We start from the raw sequence: 13,000 nt of genomic DNA on the forward strand, positions 1-13,000 counted from the left end.
ATTGTGTCTGTGCTCACTGTGGGGAGAGGCTGTATTGTGTCTGCGCTCACTGTGGGGAGGGGCTGCATTGTGTCCGGGTTCACTGTGGGGAGGGACTGTATTGTGTCTGTGCTCACTGTGGGGAGGGGCTGTCTTGTGTCCGGGTTCACTGTGGGGAGGGACTGTATTGTGTCCGGGTTCACTGTGGGGAGGGGCTGTATTGTGGCCGCACTCACTGTGGGGAGGGGCTGTGTTGTGTCCGGTTCAATGTGGGAAAGGGCTGTATTGTGTCCGGGTTCACTTTGGGGAGGGGCTGTATTGTGTCCGGGTTTACTGTGGGGAGGGGCTGTATTGTGTCCGGGTTCACTGTGGGGTGGGGCTGTATTGTGTCCGGGTTCACTGTGGGGAGGGGCTGTATTATGTCCGCGGTCACTGTGGGGAGGGGCTGTATTGTGTCCGGGTTCACTTTGGGGAGGGGCTGTATTGTGTCCGGGTTTACTGTGGGGAGGGGCTGTATTGTGTCCGGGTTCACTGTGGGGTGGGGCTGTATTGTGTCCGGGTTCACTGTGGGGAGGGGCTGTATTATGTCCGCGGTCACTGTGGGGAGGGGCTGTATTGTGTCCGGGTTCACTGTCGGGAGGGGCTGTATTGTGTCTGCGCTCACTGTGGGGAGGGGCTGTATTGTGTCCGGGTTCAGTGTGAGGAGGGGCTGTATTGTGTCTGCGCTCACTGTGGGGAGGGGCTGTATTGTGTCCGCACTCACTGTGGGGAGGGGCTGTATTGTGTCCGGGTTCACTGTGAGGAGGGGCTGTATTGTGTCCGCACTCATTGTGGGGAGGGGCTGTATTGTGTCCGCACTCACTGTGGGGAGGGGCTGTATTGTGTCCGCACTCACTGTGGGGAGGGGCTGTATTGTGTCCGCACTCACTGTGGGGAGGGGCTTGTATTGTGTCTGCACTCACTGCGGGGAAGGGCTGTATTGTGTCTGCGCTCACTGTGGGGAGGGGCTGTATTGTGTCCGTGTTCACTGTGGGGAGGGGCTGTATTGTGTCCGGGTTCACTGTGGGTAGGGGCTGTATTGTGTCCGGTTTCACTGTGAGGAGGGGCTGTATTGTGTCCGGGTTCACTGTGGGGAGCGGCTGTATTGTGTCCGGGTTCACTGTGAGGAGGGGCTGTATTGTGTCAGGGTTCACTGTGGGGAGGGGCTGTATTGTATCCGTGTTCACTGTGGGGAGGGGCTGTATTGTGTCCGGGTTCACTGTGAGGAGGGGCTGTATTGTGTCCGGGTTCACTGTGAGGAGGGGCTGTATTGTGTCCGGGTTCACTGTGGGGAGGGGCTATATTGTGTCAGGGTTCACTGTGGGGAGGGGCTGTATTGTGTCCGGGTTCACTGTGAGGAGGGGCTGTATTGTGTCCGGGTTCACTCTGGGAAGGGGCTGTATTGTGTCCGGGTTCACTGTGGGGAGGGGCTGTATTGTGTCCGAGTTCACTGTGGGGAGGGGCTGTATTGTGTCCGGGTTCACTGTGGGGAGGGGCTGTATTGTGTCCGGGTTCACTGTGGGGAGGGGCTGTATTGTGTCCGGGTTCACTGTGGGGAGGGGCTGTATTGTATCCGGGTTCACTGTGGGGAGGGGCTGTATTGTGTCCGCACTCATTGTGGGGAGGGGCTGTATTGTGTCCGCACTCACTGTGGGGAGGGGCTGTATTGTTTCCGCACTCACTGTGGGGAGGGGCTGTATTGTGTCCGCACTCACTGTGGGGAGGGGCTGTATTGTGTCTGCACTCACTGCGGGGAAGGGCTGTATTGTGTCTGCACTCACTGTGGGGAGGGGCTGTATTGTGTCTGCGCTCACTGTGGGGAGGGGCTGTATTGTGTCTGCGCTCACTGTGGGGAGAGGCTGTATTGTGTCCGGGTTCACTGTGGGGAGGGGCTGTATTGTTTCTGCGCTCACTGTGGGGAGGGGCTGTATTGTGTCTGTGCTCACTGTGGGGAGAGGCTGTATTGTGTCTGCGCTCACTGTGGGGAGGGGCTGCATTGTGTCCGGGTTCACTGTGGGGAGGGACTGTATTGTGTCTGTGCTCACTGTGGGGAGGGGCTGTCTTGTGTCCGGGTTCACTGTGGGGAGGGACTGTATTGTGTCCGGGTTCACTGTGGGGAGGGGCTGTATTGTGGCCGCACTCACTGTGGGGAGGGGCTGTGTTGTGTCCGGTTCAATGTGGGAAAGGGCTGTATTGTGTCCGGGTTCACTTTGGGGAGGGGCTGTATTGTGTCCGGGTTTACTGTGGGGAGGGGCTGTATTGTGTCCGGGTTCACTGTGGGGTGGGGCTGTATTGTGTCCGGGTTCACTGTGGGGAGGGGCTGTATTATGTCCGCGGTCACTGTGGGGAGGGGCTGTATTGTGTCCGGGTTCACTTTGGGGAGGGGCTGTATTGTGTCCGGGTTTACTGTGGGGAGGGGCTGTATTGTGTCCGGGTTCACTGTGGGGTGGGGCTGTATTGTGTCCGGGTTCACTGTGGGGAGGGGCTGTATTATGTCCGCGGTCACTGTGGGGAGGGGCTGTATTGTGTCCGGGTTCACTGTTAAGTGGGGCTGCATTGTGTCCGGTTTAATGTGGGTAGGAGCTGTATTGTGTCCGGGTTCACTGTGGGGAGGGGCTGTATTGTGTCTGTACTCACGGTGGGGAGGGGCTGTATTGTGTCTGCGCTCACTGTGGGGAGAGGCTGTATTGTGTCCGGGTTCACTGTGGGGAGGGGCTGTATTGTGTCCGGGTTCACTGTGGGGAGGGGCTGTATTGTGTCCGGGTTCACTGTGAGGAGGGGCTGTATTGTGTCCGGGTTCACTGTGAGGAGGGGCTGTATTGTGTCCGGGTTCACTGTGGGGAGGGGCTGTATTGTGTCCGGGTTCACTGTGGGGAGAGGATGTATTGTGTCTGTGCTCACTATTGGGAGAGGCTGTATTGTGTCCGGTTTAATGTGGGGAGGGGCTGTATTGTGTCTGCACTCACTGTGGGGAGGGGCTGTATTGTGTCCGGGTTCACTGTGGGGAGGGGCTGTATTGTGTCTGCGGTCACTGTGGGGAGGGGCTGTATTGTGTCCGGGTTCACTGTGGGGGAGGGGCTGTATTGTGGCCGGGTTCACTGTGGGGAGGGGCTGTATTGTGGCCGGGTTCACTGTGGGGAGGGGCTGTATTGTGTCCGCGGTCACTGTGGGGAGGAGCTGTATTGTGTCCGGGTTCACTGTGGGGAGGGGCTGTATTGTGTCCGGGTTCACTGTGGGTTGGGGCTGTATTGTGTCCGGGTTGACTGTGGGGGGGGGCTGTATTGTGAGTGCGCTCACTGTGGGTAGGCGCTGTATTGTGTCCGGGTTCACTGTGGGGAGGGGCTGTATTGTGTCCGCGGTCACTGTGGGGAGGGGCTGTATTGTGTCCGGGTTTACTGTGGGGAGGGGCTGTATTGTGTCCGGTTTCACTGTGGGGTGGGGCTGTATTGTGTCCGGGTTCACTGTGGGGAGGGGCTGTATTATGTCCGCGGTCACTGTGGGGAGGGGCTGTGTTGTGTCCGGGTTCACTGTTAAGTGGGGCTGTATTGTGTCCGGTTTAATGTGGGGAGGGTCTGTATTGTGTCCGGGTTCACTGTGGGGAGGGGCTGTATTGTGTCCGCACTCACTGTGGGGAGGGGCTGTGTTGTGTCCGCACTCACTGTGGGGAGGGGCTGTGTTGTGTCCGGTTTAATGTGGGAAAGGGCTGTATTGTGTCCGGGTTCACTGTGGGTAGGGGCTGTATTGTGTCCGGGTTCACTGCGGGGAGGGGCTGTATTGTGTCTGGTTTAATGTGGGGAGGGGCTGTATTGTGTCCGGGTTCACTGTGGGGAGGGGCTGTATTGTGTCCGCACTCACTGTGGGGAGGGGCTGTATTGTGTCCGCATTCACTGTGGGGAGGGGCTTTATTGTGTCTGCACTCACTGCGGGGAGGGGCTGTATTGTGTCTGCACTCACTGTGGGGAGAGGCTGTATTGTGTCTGCGCTTACTGTGGGGAGGGGCTGTATTGTGTTCGGGTTCACTGTGGGGAGGGACTGTATTGTGTCCGGGTTTACTGTGGGGAGGGGCTGTATTGTGTCCGCACTCACTGTGGGGAGGGGCTGTGTTGTGTCCGGTTTAATGTGGGAAAGGGCTGTATTGTGTCCGGGTTCACTGTGGGTCGGGGCTGTATTGTGTCCGGGTTCACTGTGGGGAGGGGCTGTATTGTGTCTGGTTTAATGTGGGGAGGGCTGTATTGTGTCCGCATTCACTGTGGGGAGGGGCTGTATTGTGTCTGCACTCACTACAGCCCCTCCCCGCAGTGAGTGCAGACACAATACAGCCCCTCCCCGCATTGTGTCTGCACTCACTGTGGGGAGAGGCTGTATTGTGTCTGCGCTTACTGTGGGGAGGGGCTGTATTGTGTTCGGGTTCACTGTGGGGAGGGACTGTATTGTGTCCGGGTTCACTGTGGGGAGGGGCTGTATTGTGTCCGGGTTCACTGTGAGGAGGGGCTGTATTGTGTCCGGGTTCACTGTGGGGAGGGGCTGTATTGTGTCCGGGTTCACTGTGGGGAGAGGATGTATTGTGTCTGTGCTCACTATTGGGAGAGGCTGTATTGTGTCCGGTTTAATGTGGGGAGGGGCTGTATTGTGTCTGCACTCACTGTGGGGAGGGGCTGTATTGTGTCCGGGTTCACTGTGGGGGAGGGGCTGTATTGTGGCCGGGTTCACTGTGGGGAGGGGCTGTATTGTGGCCGGGTTCACTGTGGGGAGGGGCTGTATTGTGTCCGCGGTCACTGTGGGGAGGGGCTGTATTGTGTCCGGGTTTACTGTGGGGAGGGGCTGTATTGTGTCCGGGTTCACTGTGGGGTGGGGCTGTATTGTGTCCGGGTTCACTGTGGGGAGGGGCTGTATTATGTCCGCGGTCACTGTGGGGAGGGGCTGTGTTGTGTCCGGGTTCACTGTTAAGTGGGGCTGTATTGTGTCCGGTTTAATGTGGGGAGGGTCTGTATTGTGTCCGGGTTCACTGTGGGGAGGGGCTGTATTGTGTCTGCACTCACTGTGGGGAGAGGCTGTATTGTGTACGCGGTCACTGTGGGGAGGGGCTGTATTGTGTCCGGGTTCACTGTGGGGAGGGGCTGTATTGTGTCCGGGTTCACTGTGGGGAGGGGCTGTATTATGTCCGCGGTCACTGTGTGGAGGGGCTGTATTGTGTCCGCATTCACTGTGGGGAGGGGCTGTATTGTGTCTGCACTCACTGCGGGGAGCGGCTGTATTGTGTCTGCACTCACTGTGGGGAGAGGCTGTATTGTGTCTGCGCTCACTGTGGGGAGGGGCTGTATTGTGTCCGGGTTCATTGTGGGGAGGGGCTGTATTGTGTCCGGGTTCACTGTGGGGTGGGGCTGTATTGTGTCCGGGTTCACTGTGAGGAGGGGCTGTATTGCGTCCGGACAATGTGGGGAGTGGCTGTATTGTGTCCGGATTCACTGTGGGGAGGTGTTGTATTGTGTCCGGGTTCACTGTGGGGAGGGGCTGTATTGTGTCCGCACTCACTGTGGGGAGGGGCTGTATTGTGTCTGAGCTCACTGTGGGGAGGGGCTGTATTGTGTCTGCGCTCACTGTGGGGAGAGGCTGTATTGTGTCCGGGCTCACTGTGGGGAGGGGCTGTTTTGTGTCTGCGATCACTGTGGGGAGGGGCTGTAGTGTGTCTGCGCTCACTGTGGGGAGAGGCTGTATTGTGTCTGCCTCACTGTGGGGAGGGACTGTATTGTGTCCGGGTTCACTGTGGGGAGAGGCTGTATTGTGTCTGCGCTCACTATGGGGAGAGGCTGTATTGTGCCCGGTTTAATGTGGGGAGAGGCTGTATTGTGTCTGCACTCACTGTGGGGAGGGGCTGTATTGCGTCCGGGTTCACTGTGGGGAGGGGCTGTATTGTGTCTGCACTCATTGTGGGGAGGGGCTCACTGTGGGGAGGTGCTGTATTGTGTCCGCACTCACTGCGGGGAAGGGCTGTATTGTGTCTGCACTCACTGTGGGGAGTGGCTGTATTGTGTCTGCGCTCACTGTGGGGAGGGGCTGTATTGTGTCTGCGCTCACTGTGGGGAGGGGCTGTATTGTGTCCGGGTTCACTGTGGGGAGGGGCTGTATTGTGTCCGGGTTCACTGTGAGGAGGGGCTGTATTGTGTCAGGCTTCACTGTGTGGAGGGGCTGTATTGTGTCCGTGTTCACTGTGGGGAGGGGCTGTATTGTGTCCGTGTTCACTGCGGGGAGGGGCTGTATTGTGTCCGGGTTCACTGTGGGGAGGGGCTGAATTGTGTCCGGGTTCACTGTGGGGAGGGGATGTATCGTGTCCTGGTTCACTGTGGGGAGGGGCTGTATTGTGTCCGGGTTCACTGTGGGGAGGGGCTGTATTGTGTCCGGGTTCACTGGGGAGGGGCTGTATTGTTTCCCCGCTCACTGTGGGGAGGGGCTGTATTGTGTCCGGGTTCACTGTGGGGAGGGGCTGTATTGTGTCCGGGTTCACTGTGGGGAGGGGCTGTCTTGTGTCTGCGCTCACTGTGGGGAGGGGCTGTATTGTGTTTGTGCTCACTGTGGGGAGGGGCTGTCTTGTGTCTGCGCTCACTGTGGGGAGAGGCTGTATTGAACCTGCAGCTACATTCAAACCAGGGCGTCCCTGGAGTTGAAGCACGCGGTGTCTACCGGTACGCTCCAGGCTTTCTGCGCCAGGTGGGCACCGGAGGGACTGGAGTGCTTCATCACCCCTTGAAACAAAATTTTGAGTTGATTTTTTCGGTTTTCTTAAACATGTTTGGGTCGTTTGCAGATTGTTGTGACACACGGTTTAATTTGCAAGATTTCTATTGTCCCCGCACTCCCTGCTCCGGCTATCTGCGGCATGCGCTCCCAGTTGGGCGGTCCGTGACGTCAGGCGGCGGTCACGTGACCGGTGCCAGGTCCAGGTAAAATGGCCGCATGATGAGAAGTGGTACTGCAGTGACAAAAACAGAGAACAAATAAATAACATCGGGGTTTACCGTGAGGAGGCGCGGTTGAAAGTGGGTGAGTAAACCGGAGCCTTTTGAGAAGGGTGAAAGGCTAACGTCTTGTTTTGGCGAAGCCGGTTGGCCGATGGCTGCCGTTGGTGGGGCGAGCCCTTCCCCTCCGCCGATATATTTTGAAAGGAACCGTCGCTCCGAGCGGCTGCCGTTGTTGTGCCGATTTGAATAGCAGCGCGGCTCATTGTGACGTGCAGCGGACCCGGGGTTCGGCTCGCGGCTTATTGTGACGTGCAACGGACCCAGGGTTCGGCTCGAGGCGGGCGGGCGCGCTGGATTCCCGGATCAGCCGCTCCATTCAGCGGTGTGCAGACTGTGGACTGGTTGATGAGCGGATGCTTCTGCAACCTGGTGAGAAATCAGCAGCAGGTGCATCCACCTAATTATGTACCTGACAACTCCTCTAATTGTTACATATTTGACATATGATTTGCTCTATTTGCTTTCACTCGTTTTTGGTGTAATTACCTCCTTTTGGAATAAATGATTATAGGGAATCCGATCCTTTTTAAAGGAGTGTCATTCATTTTTTTTCTAAGTAAATAAATTGAGTATAATCCATCCTTTCTGAGAACAAACAAAGGAATTCCAGCTGGTTCTTTCAACCATAAACGCAAATCTGATTGCTATCTTGGTATATTGTCCTTTTATTGCAAAGGGGATGGAGTATAAAAGCAGGGAAGTCTTGCTACAGCTATACAAGGTATTGGTGAGGCCATACCTGGAATACTGCGTGCAGTTTTGGTTTCTATATTTACAAAAGGATATACTTGCTTTGGAGGCAGTTCAGAGAAGGTTCTCTGTTGATTCCGGGAATGAGGGGGTTGACTTATGAGGAAAGGTTGAGTAGGTTGGACCTCTACTCATTGGAATTCAGAAGAATGAGAGGTGATCTTAACGAAATGTATCAAATCATGAGGGGGCTTGACAAGGTGGATGCAGAGAGGATGTTTCCACTGATGGGGGAGACGAGAACTAGAGGGCATGATCTTAGAATAAGGGGCCGTCCATTTAAAACAGATGAGGAGAAATTTCTTCTGAGGGTTGTAAATCTGTGGAATTCGCTGCCTCAGAGAGCTGTGGAAGCTGAGACATTGAATAAATTAAGACAGAAGTAGACAGTTGCTTAAATGATACGGGGTTATGGGGAGTGGGCGGGGAAGTGGAGCTGAGTCCATGATCTTATTGAATGGCAGAGCAGGCTCGAAGGGCCAAATGGCCTACTCCTGTTCCTATTTCTTATGTTCATATGTTCTTTTTTTTCTGTCTGGGCAACCTGAGGAATCGATTCAAAATAGGCAGTTGTGTTTGTGAAGCTGCAGATTCTTCTCTTGAACCATCTTGAAAAGGGTGATTTTAGTGTAATTGTGGATGTAGTGGTCTGGTGTGGAATGCACATCAAGGACTTAGTATATAATCGAGTTGTGTTTGCCCATTGGATAACTATGATGGATGCTCTTTTTGGAAAGATATTGGATGTGGTTTCTGTTTAGGAATAGTGTCCTCACAATTTAGAATCCTAGAATGGTTACAGCACAGAAGGAGCCTGTCACATCTGTGCCAGGTTTATATTTGTTTCATAAGAAACTAGTAATAAAACTGGATTTTCCATAGATGCATGTCATACGTGGATGAAGAACAATAATATTTTTATTGCTTTTCATTTCATGGTCTGTGGTGAGTTTAGATGCATGAAGATTGATGGATTATCAAATGGCGATGATTGGGGGATGGGAAATTTAGTTGTCGCAAATAGTTTCAGAATGTAAGGCTAGTTCCAAATGAATGTGGTGAACTAAAAGTAGTGTTAAGGAATTCCAGTATTGCACTTGATAGCATTGCCTTAATTGGGTAGAGAACTTTTTGTCATTGCAAATGCCTACATGGTCTTGCCACACACTGACCCATTCCCATAAGAACATAAGAATTAGGAACAGGAGTAGGCCATCTAGCCCCTCGAGCCTGCTCCGCCATTCGATAAGATCATGGCTGATCTGGTTGTGGACTCAGCTCCACTTACCCGCCCTCTCCCCGTAACCCTTAATTCCCTTATTGGTTAAAAATCTATCTATCTTTGACTTGAAAACATTCAATGAGCTAGCCTCAACTGCTTCGTTGGGCAGAGAATTCCACAGATTCACAACCCTGTGTACCAGCTTTCATCCACTGCCCTTCCAACTCTGCTCGAGAGTAAGATTTCCTCCTGTCCCCTGCTCGATCAGCCATCAGCTCTCTGGAATTTGTTTCCTAAACTCCTCTGCATGGTACATCTTCAAAAACCTCCTTAAACACTATCTCTTTGTGTATTTATATAGCACATTTAATTTGAAGCCCCAAAGCACTTCACAGATAAGTGTAAGAAAGATGGACTCTTCCCTCACACACACTGCCTTCTTTGGTCCATTCCTTTGTGCAGTGCTTTGGGACATTTCATTGTACTAATGACTCTATGTAAATGTAAGTTACTCTGTACATTCTAAATTCAGTGTATTTTGAAAGTTAATCTGTAAATTGTTTATGATTGGTGTTATCTTGTGGATGAATAATGTATTTTAAAATGGTCAAGCTATTAGATATTTTTTAGTGTACATTATTTAAGGGGGAAAAAAGAAAAGTCTTACATTTATATAGTGCCTTTTACGATCATCATCATAGGCAGTCCTTCGGAATTGAGGAAGACTTGCTTCCACTATTAAAATGGGTCCTTAGGTGGCTGAACAGTGCAATACGAGAGCCACAGTCCCTGTCACAGGTGGGACAGATAGTCATTGAATGGGTGGGTGGGACAGGTTTGCCGCACACAATTTCCGCTGCCTGCGCTTAATTTCTGCAAGCTCGCGGCGATGAGACTCGAGATGCTCAGCCCCCCCCCCCCCCCCCGGATGCACCACCTCCACCTAGGGCGATCTTTGGCCAGGATCTCTCAGGTGTCAGTGGGATTTTACGATCACCGGATGTCCCAAAGTGCTTTGCAACCAACAAAGTACTTTTGAAGTGTAGTCACTGTTATAATGTAGGAAACGCGACAGCCAATTTGTGCAAAGCAAGCTCTCTCAAACAGCAATGTAGTAATGGGCAGATAATCTGTGTTTGTTGTTTGAGGGATGAATATTAGCCAGGACATCGGGGATAACTCCCCAGCTCCTCTTCAGAATAGTGTCATGTGATCTTTTATGTCCACCTGAGAGAGCAGATGGCCTCTGTTTTAATGTCTCATCTGAAAGACAGCACCTCTGATAGTGTAGCACACTCCCTCAGTACTGCACTGGTGTCAGCCTAGATTTTTGTACTTAAGTCTCTTAAATGGGACTTGAACCCACAACTTTGTGACTCAGAGGCAAGGGTGCCACCCACTGAGCCACAGCTGACACTAAACATTGATGACCTGTTCCTATTGCCAAAAGTTCTATTTCTGTCAAAACAGAGCAACAGAATTTGGATACTTCAGGTAGTTTTAGCATACTTTATGCCAGATACGTCCACACTTTTGGAGCAGGTGGGTGGATCCATAAGGCATAGCTACTGAATAATAATTCCAAGCAACCCTTCCAACTAAAAATCCATGCTGCCATATACTAAATGTATAAACTCTCCACACTAAGATTTGCCATCTCAACCTTTTTCTTCCTGGCTTGCTCTGCTTCTCTGCATCCTCATCTATTGCCTGGCTTGGTCTGCCATTGTCTTCCCCTCCAACATTTTTGATTCTCTGTATTGTTACTTTGTTCCTGATGTGCCCACCTGTGTGTCTACTACAGTTATGAACATTGGGAGCTTGCTAAGATGGCCTTTTTTCCCTATCCGATTCATTATGGAATGTATGTCTAAATTCTGTATAATAATTATGTATAAAATCTGCTCTGACAGGTGTGTGGATTTCAATGCCATTGACTCCGCTAAATTGCTCTGATTGAATGTTGCTAAGGTCTGCAGCCCTGAAAACAATGCAGTGTTGCAAAAGTGGATTCTATCCTTTTTATCTGCATTGAAGTAGACCTTCACTTATGCACCTGGGTTAACGAGGTAGCTCGGCAGGCTGATCGACTCTAGCAATTACCAGTCAGTTGGTCAGTCAGTCAGTCAGTCAAGTTTTTGCCTGGTTTGTGGACCATTGGCCCTAATTTTGCCCAGCATTGGGTGCTGTTTTTTCAGCATCTAGTGATTCTTTTGGCACTGAAGCTCAGTTGAAAGATTCCACAATTCTGGGGTGCTGGCATCTACTATTCTGGCGCTGGTGTACCTGTAAAAGAAGGTTGCGTCCCATTTCTGGGCATAAGGCCAACTTTCCCCACAAATAAAATCCTGTCACTGCTTTCCAAATGCGCTGTTATTTCATCTTTAATAATTGATTCCAACATTTTCCCCCATTACTGATGTCAGGCTAACCAGTCTATAATTCCCTGTTTTCTCTCCCTCCTTTTTTTAAAAAGTGGGGTTACTTTAGCTACCCTCCAGTTCATAGGAACTGACCCAGAGTCGACAGACTGTTGGAAAATGACACCAATGCGTTCATTATTTCTAGGGCCACTTCCTTAAGTACTCTGGGATGCAGACTATCAGGCCCTGGGGATTTATCGGCCTTCAATCTCATCAATTTCCCTAACACAATTTCCTGCCTAATAAGGATTTCCTTCAGTTCTTCCTTCTCGCTAGCACTTTTTAATCCTCCAGACCCAGGCAGTTTGAACTGATTGGCCATGTTGTCTTTGCTCGTGTGCACCAAAACTCCCAATGTCAATACGGAGCACATAAAGGAAACAAGGCAACTCCCCCTGTAAGCTGGGTTGAAGGTGCTTATAGGTCAATCCTGCCTTCATACTTCTGCTTTATACACGACGGGGAGCACAGGTGACTGAATTTTTAAGCTGCCTGTTCTGTGGTTTTTATCTTAATTGTTTTTTGATGAGGGTTCTGTGTTGATCACTCTCTCATTTGAGAATTAATTGCTTTCACCACATTATTTGCTCTTGCCTTGTGGTTTAAGACTGATCAGTGAGTCAACTTGACTAGAATGTAGACTCAGCTTGTTAAGATAGTGAATAATTGAGTGACATCAATTTTGAGGATTTTAGATTTGATCTTTGATCTGTGTTGCGTTAACTGATGTCAGCCAAGCTGGCTTCAGCACCCCTTAATTGGGGAAGGAAAATTTATTTAAGGTCCCTCTCCCGATTGCCACCTTTTGCTAGAATGCGTTAATGTTCAGTGAGGACAGGATTGGACTTGACTCTTCTGTCTCCTACAGTCAAATAGCCTGATGACATTCAATGAGCCACATGATGAGTGACCATTTGGGATAAGTACTGGAGAGTGATTGGTGCTGTTGAGCAGGTAGAATATTGGACGAAAAAGGGACATGGAAAATAAATGTAATTTTTTAAAAAGTCTACCCAATGTGGGATGAGAGTGACTTAAAACAGGACTGGTGGCAAGAAATAATGAGAACAAACAAATGTGCGAGAATTTAAATAAATCATTGAACAAGTGGTTTAAAAAAATTATCCAAAAAGAGAAGTTTCTGGAAAGAAATGGCATATCATCCTGCCTTCTGTTGTCATTTGTGAATTAAAAAAAAATCATGTTCTTTCATCTGTTTGTGTTTGAGCTTGATAGGCAATACTGGTATTTGTGTTGCCAGCAAAGGTAAATTGGAAAGTGGCCCAGTATGGTAAGTATAAAATAGTATTTTATAGTAATTATGGGTTAGAGTACTATTTGTGTGTGTGTGTGTGTTATTTCTTGTCTTTTTATGCTGAGGTTTAGATCCATATGTCAGTTTCCTGTGTTAATTTGCTCAAATAGGTATTCGTATGTCAGGATATTGGGTGGGTGGGGGTAATGGAATTACAGATGATTCTGATCCACCCACTTGTGCAGTTTCCAGTTGGGGTTGCATTCAGGAATGGGAGTTCTGACTGATTTGTTTTTCCCTCCCTTAGCCAATTGCT

The 13,000-nt window shown here is 51.0% G+C and overlaps 1 protein-coding gene across 5 annotated transcripts in view; it reads left to right on the forward strand.

Moving 5' to 3' along the window:
• The first annotated feature begins 6,936 nt into the window (after window positions 1–6,936).
• Window positions 6,937–13,000, forward strand: part of LOC139267124 (kinase D-interacting substrate of 220 kDa-like) — a 225,306-nt gene continuing 219,242 nt past the window's right edge. For 4 of the 5 annotated variants that reach the window (XM_070884962.1, XM_070884957.1, XM_070884960.1 and 1 more), the window contains exon 1: window positions 6,937–7,056. The gene's annotated coding sequence lies outside the window, so the exon portion shown is untranslated. Of the gene's footprint in view, window positions 7,057–7,089; window positions 7,404–13,000 lie in introns of those variants that run through there. The other variant, XM_070884958.1, reaches the window with a different exon arrangement.

The sequence above is a fragment of the Pristiophorus japonicus genome, chromosome 7 (assembly GCF_044704955.1).
Source record: "Pristiophorus japonicus isolate sPriJap1 chromosome 7, sPriJap1.hap1, whole genome shotgun sequence".
NCBI classification, from domain to species: Eukaryota; Metazoa; Chordata; class Chondrichthyes; family Pristiophoridae; genus Pristiophorus; species Pristiophorus japonicus.